Raw genomic sequence first — 13,246 nt, 5'->3', positions numbered from 1 at the left:
AAAACGAAAGGCGTCGAGATAGGTGATGATTATTGCAGATCCATTGGAGGCTGGCTGGGTATGCCAAAGTGTGTTTTTGACTGGTATAATATTCACAACAAAACAAAAACAAGTCACCCTCTTTCTTCCTGGTTGACAGGTTTGTCCATAGGAAGCAGGTCAGTGGTAAACATCTATGCACACTCTGTTATTCACACAGATGGAACAGTTGTTCACCATTGCATCAATATCTGCGAAGGTGTTGTGTTTCCTGCAATACCAAAACCTGTATGTTTATACTTCCAAGGAATTTGTTTTCGCTTCTCTGATTGTGATTTTCAAAGTCACGACATGTCTGAAAAGGGGGCATTTTGTGAATTTACACAAGCCAAGACACAGATCAATCTTTATAACACTCGGGTAATCTCGTTGACCAGCACAAACGTTTTGCTCTCTGAAGGACAGTGGCATGCATGCCCTGATGGACAGTTGACTCATTCTTTTTATCTGTGTGGTTCTAACCAGCATAAAGTGTGTGGTGAACAATACACAGCACCTTGCACTTTTTCTGGTGAAGTGCATCAGGTTAAAACATCTGACTCAACCAATCGTCAGCTTTCTGAAGACCACTTATTTGTGTGTGAACGTGATTCCACAATGATATCATACACTCTGGTATGTGACTTTATCAATGACTGCAAGGATATGAGTGATGAATCCTTTTGTGAATACCATGCCTGTATCAGTGCATTCAGATGCGCCAACAGTCAGTGTGTATCCTTTGACAAGGTTTGCGATCGAGTGTCCCACTGTCTGGATGAGTCAGATGAACAGAACTGCCATGTGTCTAGACTCACAGACTTCCAAAGACAATTCAGTCCACACCCAGCTCTTGTCGACTTTGACGGGATCAGATACTTCATCTCCACTTCAATGAATACCAGTGAGTCCTGTCCCGCCAGCCACTATTGCTGTCCTGGTGAAGTGAATAACTGCCTGCCTGTCTACACACGCTGCAATGGGATGTACGATTGCAGTAACCACGAGGATGAAGAGGGGTGTGAACAACTGAAATGTCCTGGACTTTTCCGATGCAGACTTTCAACAATATGTTTACATAGTGACCACATGTGTGATGGCTGGCCTCACTGCCCAATGAATGATGACGAATCAGCATGTGACGTTACCTGTCCTGTGAACTGTCTTTGTCAAGGTCACTCGTTTCTGTGTCCACAGCCTTTCTCTGCAGCTCTCTTTCCTCAGCTCCGCTACCTGGATGCAACAGGCTCAGGTATGACACTGACTGATGTGAGTCACAATACCCTCCTTATTGCTGTGGTTTTCGCACACTGTTCTATAACCCACATTCATCTAACACAGTTGGTAAATATGAGGTTCCTTGATCTCAGTAGTAACAAACTGCAGTATGTCAACCTGACTTTTCTTTTTGGGTTACACAACCTTCAGGCACTCTCTCTTTCCAGCAATCCCCTTACCTCACTCCACACTGGTCTCTCACCTCTTAACCAGCACAGTGCACTCACAGAGTTGGATCTGTCCCACACCATGCTGACAGCGTTTGACTCTAGAGTCCTGTCACTGTTTCGTCACATACAGAAACTGAACTTAACTTTCACTTCCATTCACACAGTCAGTTCAGATGGATTTCAGTTCACACCACAGTTAACTGAGCTCTACATGGATAGTAGCCCTATTAGAATATTTCCGCCTGACATATTTAAAACTGTTTCTAAACTGCGCTTTATATCTACACAAAACTATAAACTTTGCTGTAATGAAATACTTCCCTACACCTTTGACGATGCTGAATCAGCTTGCATTGCCCCAAAAGATGAAATTTCTTCATGTAGAGATCTGTTGCAGTCGTGGGCATACCGTGGGTTTCTTTGGTTGGTCGCCTGTCTGTCTCTGACTGGTAATGTCTTTTGTTGTTGTGCTCGTATGGTTATGAAGAGTATGACGTCTTCTAGTGGATTCAGCGTGTTTGTCGTTAGCCTAACTATGGCTGATTTTCTGATGGGTGTCTACATTGCTATCATTGGAGTGGCTGATGAACGGTTTCGTGGACAATACCTCCACAATGATGATACATGGAAAAACAGTGCAAACTGTAAGGCAGCTGGCTTTTTGTCTCTGTTGTCCAGTGAGGTATCTGCCTTTAGTATCTGGCTTATTACACTGGATCGTTTTATTGTCCTTCACTTTCCTTTCAGCACCAAGAGGTTTGGCAGAACATCAGCAGCAGTGGCTTCTATGTGTACTTGGTTGGTTGGCTGGTTTGTAGCCTTGGTACCATTACTTCCAGTCACATCACACTGGGAGTTCTATAGCCAGACAGGCATTTGTATTCCTTTACCTGTTACAAGACGAGATTTCAAAGGAAAAATGTATTCTATTGGTATTCTGATTTACCTTAACTTTATTCTCTTTTTATTTATCTGTGCTGGTCAGGCATTTATTTATTGGACAGTACAGGACAATACTTTGAAGACTGATTGTACCAAAGTATCACAGGACATGACCATAGCTCGGCGACTGATTACGATTGCAGTAACTGATTTTATGTGCTGGTTTCCCATCGGTTTGTGTGGGACGCTGGCTTTGGCAGGAATTGCCATTCCTGCAGAAGTGAATGTGGCCCTGGCTGTATTCGTTTTACCATTGAACTCTGCTGTGAATCCTTTCATGTACACGCTCAACACTTTGGCTGAAAAGAGAAGGAAAGCTAATGAAACTGAACTTCGTAAATGGCTGGAATCCCATTCAGAACTGATGGAAAGTTAATACACACACTGTAGTGACTTTTCACATTATCATGATGTTTTCTCTCTCTCTGTCTCTCTCTCTCTTCTTTCTCTCTTTCCTTAAGTGAGTCTGTGAGTTTCTCTCTCTCTGTGTCTCTCTCTCGGTCTCTCTCTTTGTCTTTCTGTCTCTGCCTCTCTCTGTCTCCCTCACTCTCTCGTCCCGCTTCCCCCCTTCCTCCATGAAGTGAAAAAGAATTCACATTCTCGGACAGTTTGTGTTTAATAACACAGTGAAAATGCTTTTACAATGTTGTACAAACACATAGCTCACCATATCTTCTGGGCAGATGCCTGACAGCAGCATAACCAAACACATTAGTCAGGCCTTGAGTGTATGGACACACACACACACACACACACACACACACACACACACACACACACACACAAACACACACACACACACATATATATATATATATTTCTGCCATGTCGGATCCGTTCCCTGTGGTAAATGGAGTGAAGCAGGGCTGCGTCCTGGACCCACACTGTTCTCCATTCTCTTCTCTGCCATGCTGATTGACGCCTTCCAAGACTGTGACTGGGACATCTACATTCAGTTCCGCATAGATGGCAAACTTTTCAACTTGCGGCGACTCCATGCAGGTCCAGGGTGTTTGAGGCATTGTTGAGAGAGTTCCTCTTCGCTGATGACTGTGCGCTTGCTGCACACACCCATGAGGACATGCAGTTCATTATGGACAGGTTCTCAACCTCCTGCAGGCACTTTGGACTCGCCATCAGCCTCAGCAAGACCGAGTCTATGTACCAACCAGCTAGCTCACAGAACGCCAGTGCCTCCCCCCTACCTGCAATCAAGATCGATGACACAGAGATGGTCAGTAGACAAGTTTTGCTACCTGGGCAGCACCTTATGCAGCACTTGATACAGAAGTGATGCTGTGCATCGCCAAGGCCAGCTCCGCCTTTGGCAGATTCAACAACAGGCTGTGGAACAAAAAGGGAATCAGGCTCAGCACCAAAATCAAAACCTACCAGGCCATATCACAGAAATTGTAAAGGAGATCTGTAGCAGAGACTTATGGCTCTGAACAGGTGTTAAGGTGGGGTTGTTGGGCGTTGATTTAGTCATCACTCTCACGAGACATCAAAGTAAAAGGAGGGATGATGAGTTTGGGGGTAGGGGTGGGGGACGATTTCTTGAGATGAAAATCCCACAGGCATGTCATCGGATGTGCGGTTACAAGAGTCATGAAGTACATAATGTGCACTCTATAAAGCCAAATAAATAATTCTGATAGTTTCAGCATGACTGAAAAACTAAAACATCAAGCTGGTATCACAAAGTTGCTGAAATGAGGTTTCCAGCTGGGCAATGTTTAGTCTTTGTGACAGTCCCTGCCATTTGTACACAAGGATCTGCACTTTAAGTTGGTCCTGCAGCATTTGTGCCTTTCTCTGCACACCACTGTGCAGGAGCAGTGAATCAGTTCACATCAAGTTTCTTGAGCTTTTGTAGAATGATCCACTAAGGTCTTTCCCTCACCTTTTTTCAATCCCCGCCGTTTTACCTCCAGATGTGAGCACTTTCTCGGATAAACTGCTCTGTGTGTGTGCCGTTCAAGAGCTGCTGATGTGGGTGGAGTATTTTCCAAAGTTTTCTATTCTTTAGTGAGGAGAGGTTGTCTGGCCATGCTGACAACACTCAGATTGCTCAGAGAATCAAACAACAGGCCAACAAACTGCTCAACGATTTACTCAGGAACTTAGAATGGTTATCCATCATCATCAGGAAAGCATTAGTAGTTTGATTACACTGTTCATGTGTCCATTGCTTTTCTTTCACTTCTGCCAACAAGCAAAGCCATGGTTTATGCGAGATCCCTGCTGAACAACAACAAAATCAAAAGTGACCAAGGGAAGGGAGGGGGGCAGTTAACAGTACTGGTACATATCATATTTCTTACCACTATCTGATACTAGTATTTTTCGAAGCCATGCTGTGTGCTGCAAACGAAACGATCCTATCTTCAACACCCCACATCCATCTTTATTTCATTGTTTTAAAGTCATTATTTAGATCTGTCAAAGTAGAAAACTTCCTCTATGATTGTTGCGACTTTCCCGGCTTCACTAACTTAACCAAAAGCAAATTCTGGTGAAATATCTTCCGCGGTCACTCTGGGCAAGTCCACGTCTTTCAACAATTTGTGATTGGCGGATCAAACGTGTATTTCTGCTCTGAACAAGAGAAGATTTTCTTGTGTTCGGGAGCGTATGGATTTGCCCACGGCTCTATGTGTGTGTTTGTGTGTGTGTGTGTGTGTGTGTGTGTGTACGCGCGCGCGTGCATGCATTCATGTGCACACTCACATATTATACACACAAACGTTAATAAACTGCACGCGTACACGTGGGCACACACACATACACACGGACACACACACGCACATACGCACACGTACACATGCACAATGCACCAACGTGCACACATATGTACATGTGCACACGCACGCACACACGCACGTACTCTCACTCCCTCCACCACTTTCACACACGATCTCCATCCTTGTCAAGATGCTGGAGCTGTTGGTAATGCTGGATACAAACGACATGATCGACATGATCTCCTTCAGTTGTAACATTCAAGGGATTTGGGCTTCCAGGCCACAGAGACTGGTCATTGAGTCTATGTACAGCTGATTATGTGGCAATACACATGACTGCAGTTAGTAAACGTTAGTTTGATATGGATCTAAGCCGATGTTCCAAAGATTCATGCATCAGCTTATGGGCGTAAAATATTTTAACATTCACTGTCGCCGTCGGCTCTCTTGTGGCTGCATGACGTCACTCCTCCACTTGCCATTCTTGTCTTTGAAAATACGAATTTTCCTGTGCCTTTGACATATCGAAATCTAAAATTTTCTTGATTCTGAATCATGCCACACCAGGAAAATTATTGTTTTAAAGTTACAGCAGACAAATATGTGGGTTTTCCCATGTGGCTGAATTTTCTCTGTTGCATGACGTCACTCCTCTACTTGCCATACTTGTCTTCCTTTGACAAATGGTTTATTGACTTAAGCCTTGCTCATATCAGGGGAGGGGGGAAAGGGGAAATCAAAAGCACCAAAACACATGTAAAATGTTCTTCCACACTCTCCGATACACACATACGCGCACATACTGAGACGTTCACAAAATGGATATGGACATGGACGAACTTTGAGTAGTGCAGAGAGAGAATACGAATTTTCGTGTGCCTCTTTCATATGGAAATTTGAAGTTGATTCAGTTCTGAATCTTTTGACACCACATAGATATTCAGGATAATTCTTGTTTTTATGTCACAGGCACATAAATATGTCGTTTTTTCATGAGCTGATTTCTCCATTTCTACTCCTCAGGCACACGAACTTAGGAGAAGAAAAAAACATAGAAAAATACTATCACAGATAGATCAAATCTGGGTTTTTTTAAAATTTTAATCTGTGATTTGAAAACTTTTAGGGGGTATATACAAATGTAAAAATGATAAATTCCTACTTCAGCTGGGTTTTCGCGTGGTGCGTTGCTCATACATACATACATATATATGTATATATATATATCCATTTAAATTTAATAGATTAAAGTTGAAGACCAACACCTATTGTATTTAACAATAAAAAAATGATAATTTGAATTTTTGTTTATTCCCAGCAGCTTGGTCACAGACCACACTCATCATAGTTGACGTAATGTTAATTTTTCGTCATCATCTTGGACCTTACAAAACGTCATCTACTACGTCATGTTTGAAACATTCCTTCACTTGTCTCTCTCTCTCTCTCTCTCTCTCTCTATATATATATATATATATCTCACTCTCTCTGTTTATCTCAGTGATGGAGTATAACCTCCACCATGACAAACCAGACTGGTAACTTCACGAAATCAGGGTTCACAACGAAAACCCATGGATGTTACTTCTCGTGTTTGGTCCGACAAAAACCGTCCCAGGAAAAATTGCAAAAAAATGGGTGGCACTGTAGTATAGCGAAGCGCTCTCCCTGGGGAGAGCAGCCCGATTTTCACACAGAGAAATCCGTTGTGAAAAAAAGAAATACAAATATATATAGATGTGAGTGTGTTTGTGATTGTATGTGTGTGTGTACCGTGTAATCCACCAATTTGATCAAGAGTCAGGCTTGATAATGACACGAAATACTCCATATTTTGACTCAAATAAACACTTCTTTTTACTGAAGCCGCCATGTTTATCTATGTTTACCTTTGCATGAGTGGAGGGCCTATGTATAGAAAGAGCGGCTGTCTGACTGGCACAGACTGAATGAATACGTGACTGTCGTCGATGTGGTGGACCTGTCAAGATGGCGGCACAATGTGTAGCAGCTGAATCAATATCAGATCACAAACAATATCCCTCAAACTGAGTCGCAACCACAGGAAATGTCATAACATTAACGCATAGAAATACCGCTTCATTTATGTATTTTTGACACCAACGTGAAGTCGGTTCTACTCTATGGCTCAGAGACGTGGAGAGTGACAAAGACCAGCACCAACAAGCTTCAGACATTCACCAACAGATGTCTAAGAAACATCCTGAACATCAGATGGCCAGAGGTTGTCTCCAATGAAGAACTTTGGAACATGACAAAACAGGCCCCACTGGAGACGGAAATCAAGAAACGGAAATGGGGATGGATAGGCCATACACTACGCAAGCCTGCAACAAACATCACAAGACAGGCTCTTGATTGGAACCCACAGGGGAAAAGGAAAGTTGGCCGTCCGAAGCAGACCTGGCGGAGAAGCACTGAGGCAGAGACAAGGGCGGCCGGAATGACGTGGGCCGAACTGAAGAGGACCAGCCAGAGCCGGGTGCGTTGGAGGAGTGTTGTTGCGGCCCTATGTTCCCCACGGAATCAAGAGGAATAAGTCAAGTAAGTCAAGTATGTATGAAGATTGCCGTTGAAATAGGTCCCTGGCTATTGGAAAAATACTGCTTATTCTCTCTCTCTCTCTCTCTCTCTCTCTCTCTCTCTATCTCACTCTTTCAATGTATATCCATGCATGTATTGCAAAGAATATCATTTTTTTTTCTTCTTTGGGCAAGCCGTGCTTTTAACACCTGAATCAATTTCTCTTCTTGCTGCTGATGTCGCCATTGTGAGTTGACCGCCCACATGTAGAGAAGTGGGTTGAGAGCAGAGTTGAAAGGCAACACGAACACAACCATGGTGTCATGGATCGTATCGAAACCAGTAACACCATGTGAACTCATCATCGTCACCAGTCCGAACGCCAGCCAGGAAGCAGCATCTGTAACAGCCACTTTTCTCATAACATGCACTGAAGAATGCAATGGTGTCTCTACTGGATTGAGAGTTGTTCTGTACTTTGGTGTTTCTTTATAGATGACAGCTTGCCCAGCTACAATCATCACACATAAAATGACATTGACAGTCACAATAACTGTAAACCACTTGAAGTAATGTCCAGAGTGACAGTGATCAAATAAAGCCAGACGACAGAGACCAGACTGACCCTGGAGGCCCCAGTGGGATAGTCCAGGGAGAAATGGAATTGTTGCCAACAAAATTCCAACAATCCACACACAGCCTACAGCCAGTAATGGTAATATCCTTCCACCTTTCGGGAAACAAAGTACAGAAATGTGATACAATGTTATTAAACAAATAATCAGTTTTGATACTGTACTTGAGAGAAAGAAAAGAAACCCAGCCAGCTTGCAGATTATACCATTTGTCCATGCTTTTTCAATGTGGATGTACTTTCCGTCAAATATATTGTCTGCTGTCACGATAATGCTGACGTGACTTCCCATACATATATCAGCAAACTGAAGATGGACAACAGCACTGATGGAACTGCTTCCAATAATTTTTTTCGCAGCATGTGAAGTCATCAGACACACAAAATTGCCTATCATGGCAGAAACGCCAATCAACCAGAAGAAAATTCTGTACAGTTCAGTTGGTAGCAGTGCTGTACACGAAGGGAGTACAGTGTGTGGTGCCAAACATTTAATGTTACCAGAGTGCTTGGGAAATATATCCATACAGCAAAATCTGTAGTTTGATGAAAAGATACTTTCCAGCTGATCACAAGATGAAAACAGATCTGAAGGGAAGTCAGTAACTCTATTCCCCTTTATATCCAGCTCTTTGAGATGTGGTATAGTTTTAAAACCCATTGGCCCGATAGTTTCAATAGCACAGAATGACACATTCAAAAACTGCACATCAGGCAAATGAAAGGATGAATTATTGAAAAAAATATTCAGATATGTTTTTGATACATCCACTCGTGTCAATTCATAATGAAGGTCCTTCCTTCCTTCACTATTTATCGTTTGAAGTGGATTGTTTTGTAAGTGAAGAACTCTTAAGTTTCGAAGCTCAAGAAAAACTGTCATATTGAAGATTCTTAAGTTGTTATTGGCAAGATCTAAATAGTTCAGGTTTGCGAGTGTTGTGACTGAAATATTATGAAGGGAGCACTTGGATAGTGTCAAACGAACAAGGTATTTATTTTCATTGAAATAATCCATTGACATGTTTGAACCTGTCGCGTCTACATATCTTAAGTGAAGATATAGACCTGGAGGAAATGGTTTGGTACAAAGGAAAACATAACCTTGACATAGACAACCTTCAGGACAGATCCTGTCACACAACAGTTCGTCATCCCGCTGTGGACACTGACCCCAGCCATCACACAGATGATCTCCGTGCACACAAACTCTGGACCCTCGACACCGGTAGAAACCAGGACACATTGCTCTCTCACAGTCTTGTTCATCTTCTCCATACACACAGTCAGAAAATCCGTTACACCGGGTGTATACAGGCAGACAGTACAACCACTCAGCTGTGCAGCGATAATGACTGTGAGGACAAGAGTCATCAGCTGTCATCACCTGTTGAGTGAAGTAACCTGTCCCATCCAGATTCACATAAAACCTTTGCTTCATGTCTTTCTCTTTGACATCAGCCAGGAAACTGTAGTCATCAGGACACCCAACCTCATCAGAATTGTCCACACAATCTGCGTATTGGTTGCAACGTTGACTGAGCGATACACATTGACTGTCAGAACAGAGAAAACCAGTGCATGAAGGGTGTTCACAAAATGACTCATCGGTGCTATCTAGACAGTCTGGCCTGAAGTCACACACAAGGGTGTGCTGCACAGCTGTGACACCATCATCACAAATAAACATGGTGTGCATGTATGTGGTTTTCCTTCCCATCACAAACATGTCAGTATGCTCTGCATTAGTCATGTTCATGTGTATACATGGTGGTGCATACATTGTTTTCATACACATATTTCTTGAATAATGTGAAAACAACACATGTGTAATGTGATCATCTGGGGAAATTGATAAAGGCTGTTTCGTACGTGTAAAGATAGCTTCTGGTAAGAGTAAATGAGCCAGTGACACTTTTGAGTATGGGGCATCACTCAGCAGTACTTCACAAATTATCAGCATTGTTGCGTAGTTTATATAAAAGGAGAACTTGAACCTTAACAGCATGTTGTACAGTACAACTTGACCAGCACGTGCTGAGGGCAGGTACGGAGTCTCTGAACTGAAGTGAGTCATGGTGTACACCACAGTGTTGTCAGACCATTTACAAAACTTTCTATATGGATACGGCACAGAGTCCCAACCACACATTAACCCTATAGGTGCTTCAAATTTATCGAAATGTTTAAAGAGATGTTGAAAATTTACCTGTTCCTTTCTGGATTTTGCTGAAGCTAATCTTTCACCTATTTTCAAACACTCATAATGGGACAATAGGGCGAGAATGTGTGTGTCCATGGAGACTAACATGTAACACTTGTTACGTGAAGCCACCAACCCCTGGCAGTCAGGACTGCTGAAGGGGCAGTGTTCTGTTTCATCCCGTCCATCTTCACACTCTGACTTCAGATTGCAGTCCAGATGACGTTGGAAATCAGTGTAGTAAGTGTAGTAGTTTACAGAACAGTTGTAAAGGCCGTTTGCTAACTTGACAGGTTGATTATCAACAGATACCATAGACAGATACATTTTCAGACCAGGATGCCAGTCTTGCCAGTAGTGAAGGTTGATCTTTAGGTATGATGTGTGAATGATTCGTGCTGATAGTAGATCAAAACAGCAAATACGTTCAACACTTTGGTGAGTTGTATTTGTCTTTAAATGCAGTTTTATCCAGTATTGTTTATCAGAATGACCAGCACATCTCATAACCTTCCATATTTGTTGAATACTCATCATGATCCATCCAGAGGGTACTCTCCATTCCACACTAAAATCCATGTCTGTATATAAAACGTCTACGTATGGTGTTGATACATATGCAGAATATTCAAATAAATGTTTGACAAAAAACTGGTGACAGTTAATTGTTTCAAAAGAAACTTTTCCCATTGAAGTGTTAACGTTTATGACCACTATGCTGTTTCCAAAATATGATTCAACAAACATTTTCTCAAGGGTATGAAGATTGCATAACAAAAAATATTTTGCATAGAATGGCACGTGTATTGTAGTTGTTCTGTGCTTAGAATCACACCAGTACTCTAGTCTCTGTATAAAAACACGTACCTTCATACCTTGTGGCGCCTTTACATGCAGTTTACAGAACGTGTTGAAATCACCACACACCCCGTACACCACTCCCTGTTGTGTTGTGTGTTGTGGTAACTTCCGTTTACAGTCTGACGCATTGACCTGTAACACCGTGATGTTCGTGTTGTTTTGGTTTAGAAAGTACTCTACACCTGGACACATGTCACTGATGTTCAGTGGACCAGCCCAGGTATTCATGTATATGCTGTTCACACTCCACTGATGTGTGGTTATATCAGCGCACACAAACAGGAGGCAGTGTACCAGTCCACACAACACTGAGATCAACTCGGAAAAGACATGTACACTGCCCGTTCTGGTGAGACTTGAAGGTGACACTGTGTCCATTGTAGTTTGGTTATTTTCGTGACCATGTATTTTGATGTGAATGATGTACTTCATAGGGAATTCAGGCCCGAAACTGTGTGGTGTGTTATCATATATTTGTAGTGATAGTGATATTTGTATTCCTTCAGAAACAGATGGACGTCATTTGGAAGATGCATGAGCATATGGGACAAGAAAGAGGATAGGGTAGAACAAAAAAAAAAAAAAAGAAAAAAAAAGAAGTTACATTGTGTTGTGGTTTTGATGCACAAACTAGCGTGGAACAAAGATACATTGACAGAAAATGTTATATTGTGTGGTGATTTTAATGCACGAACTACGCAATTTACTGATTGTTCATGACCGAATGAGAGAGAGAGAGAGAGAGAGACTCAGACTCAGAGTAGAAGCCGTTGTGCCATGGCGATTCTGAACATACTTATTCTGTACATGTATTACAACTGTTGTCTGTCATCATTGGATAAAAAACCCCACAACTCTTCACATACGTCTAATCTACACCCTTTGCAGCCTGAAAAAAATCCTATCTTCATTATGAGTGTGTCCTTTAGAGCAACATTATCCTCGCTTACAAACTGACTGTCTTTATTACACTGTAATGGAGTGGACACAGATATTGATAATTACATAACAAACGTTTACACTGTACCTGTGATTCAAGTCAGGATGTTAGACGAAAGACCCATCTACTTGTAAAAAGTACTAAGATTGCATACATCTCTCAGAATCCAACACATAAAATTGTGTCATCTTATTACTACTAACCTATCTATCTATCTATCTATCTATCTATCTATCTATCTATCTATATATATATATATATATATATATATATATATATATATATTCTTGAAGTTCTGATATGTTTTTGTTTTGAGGAGTTGTCTTGCTGAGTCTTCTGTATGTTCTCTTTATGTGATAATATATGTATTCATAACCTGTCTCGTTTTAAAGCTCGGAAATTGACAAGGTATTCCCATCTTGTCATATCTTTAAGATCAGCCATAGACATGTTATTCCATCGTATCTTGTCTTCAAGATAGGAAACAGACAGAGGTAGTTGTATCTTGTCTTGTTTTAAAGATCAGAAACATACAAGGTAGCCATATCTTGTCTCCTTTGAAAGATCGGAAATAACGGCACTCATAACTTGTCTTCTTTTTAAAAATCGAAAACAGACAAATTATTCATGTCTTAAAGAAATTAATTGTTTTAAAGATCTGAAACACACAAGGTATTTATTTCTTATCTTATCAGAAATAGATAAGTCATTCACTTCTTGTAGTTTCTTATAGACAGAGAACAAGTAATTCCTATCTTACTGAAACAGACACAGGTGAACGTGTTAACAAGAAGCCTTCGTCCCGAGCGACTGAGAGAAAAACGAGACTGACACTGTTTTCATCACACCACTCTCTGTCTCAGTCAGTAGCGTTGCCAAGAATAACGACGAACAATCTCTGGGAGGTGTCTT

This window comes from Babylonia areolata, chromosome 33 (assembly GCF_041734735.1).
Source record: "Babylonia areolata isolate BAREFJ2019XMU chromosome 33, ASM4173473v1, whole genome shotgun sequence".
In the NCBI taxonomy this organism is placed as follows: Eukaryota; Metazoa; Mollusca; class Gastropoda; order Neogastropoda; family Buccinidae; genus Babylonia; species Babylonia areolata.
This window is presented reverse-complemented; position numbering follows the sequence as displayed.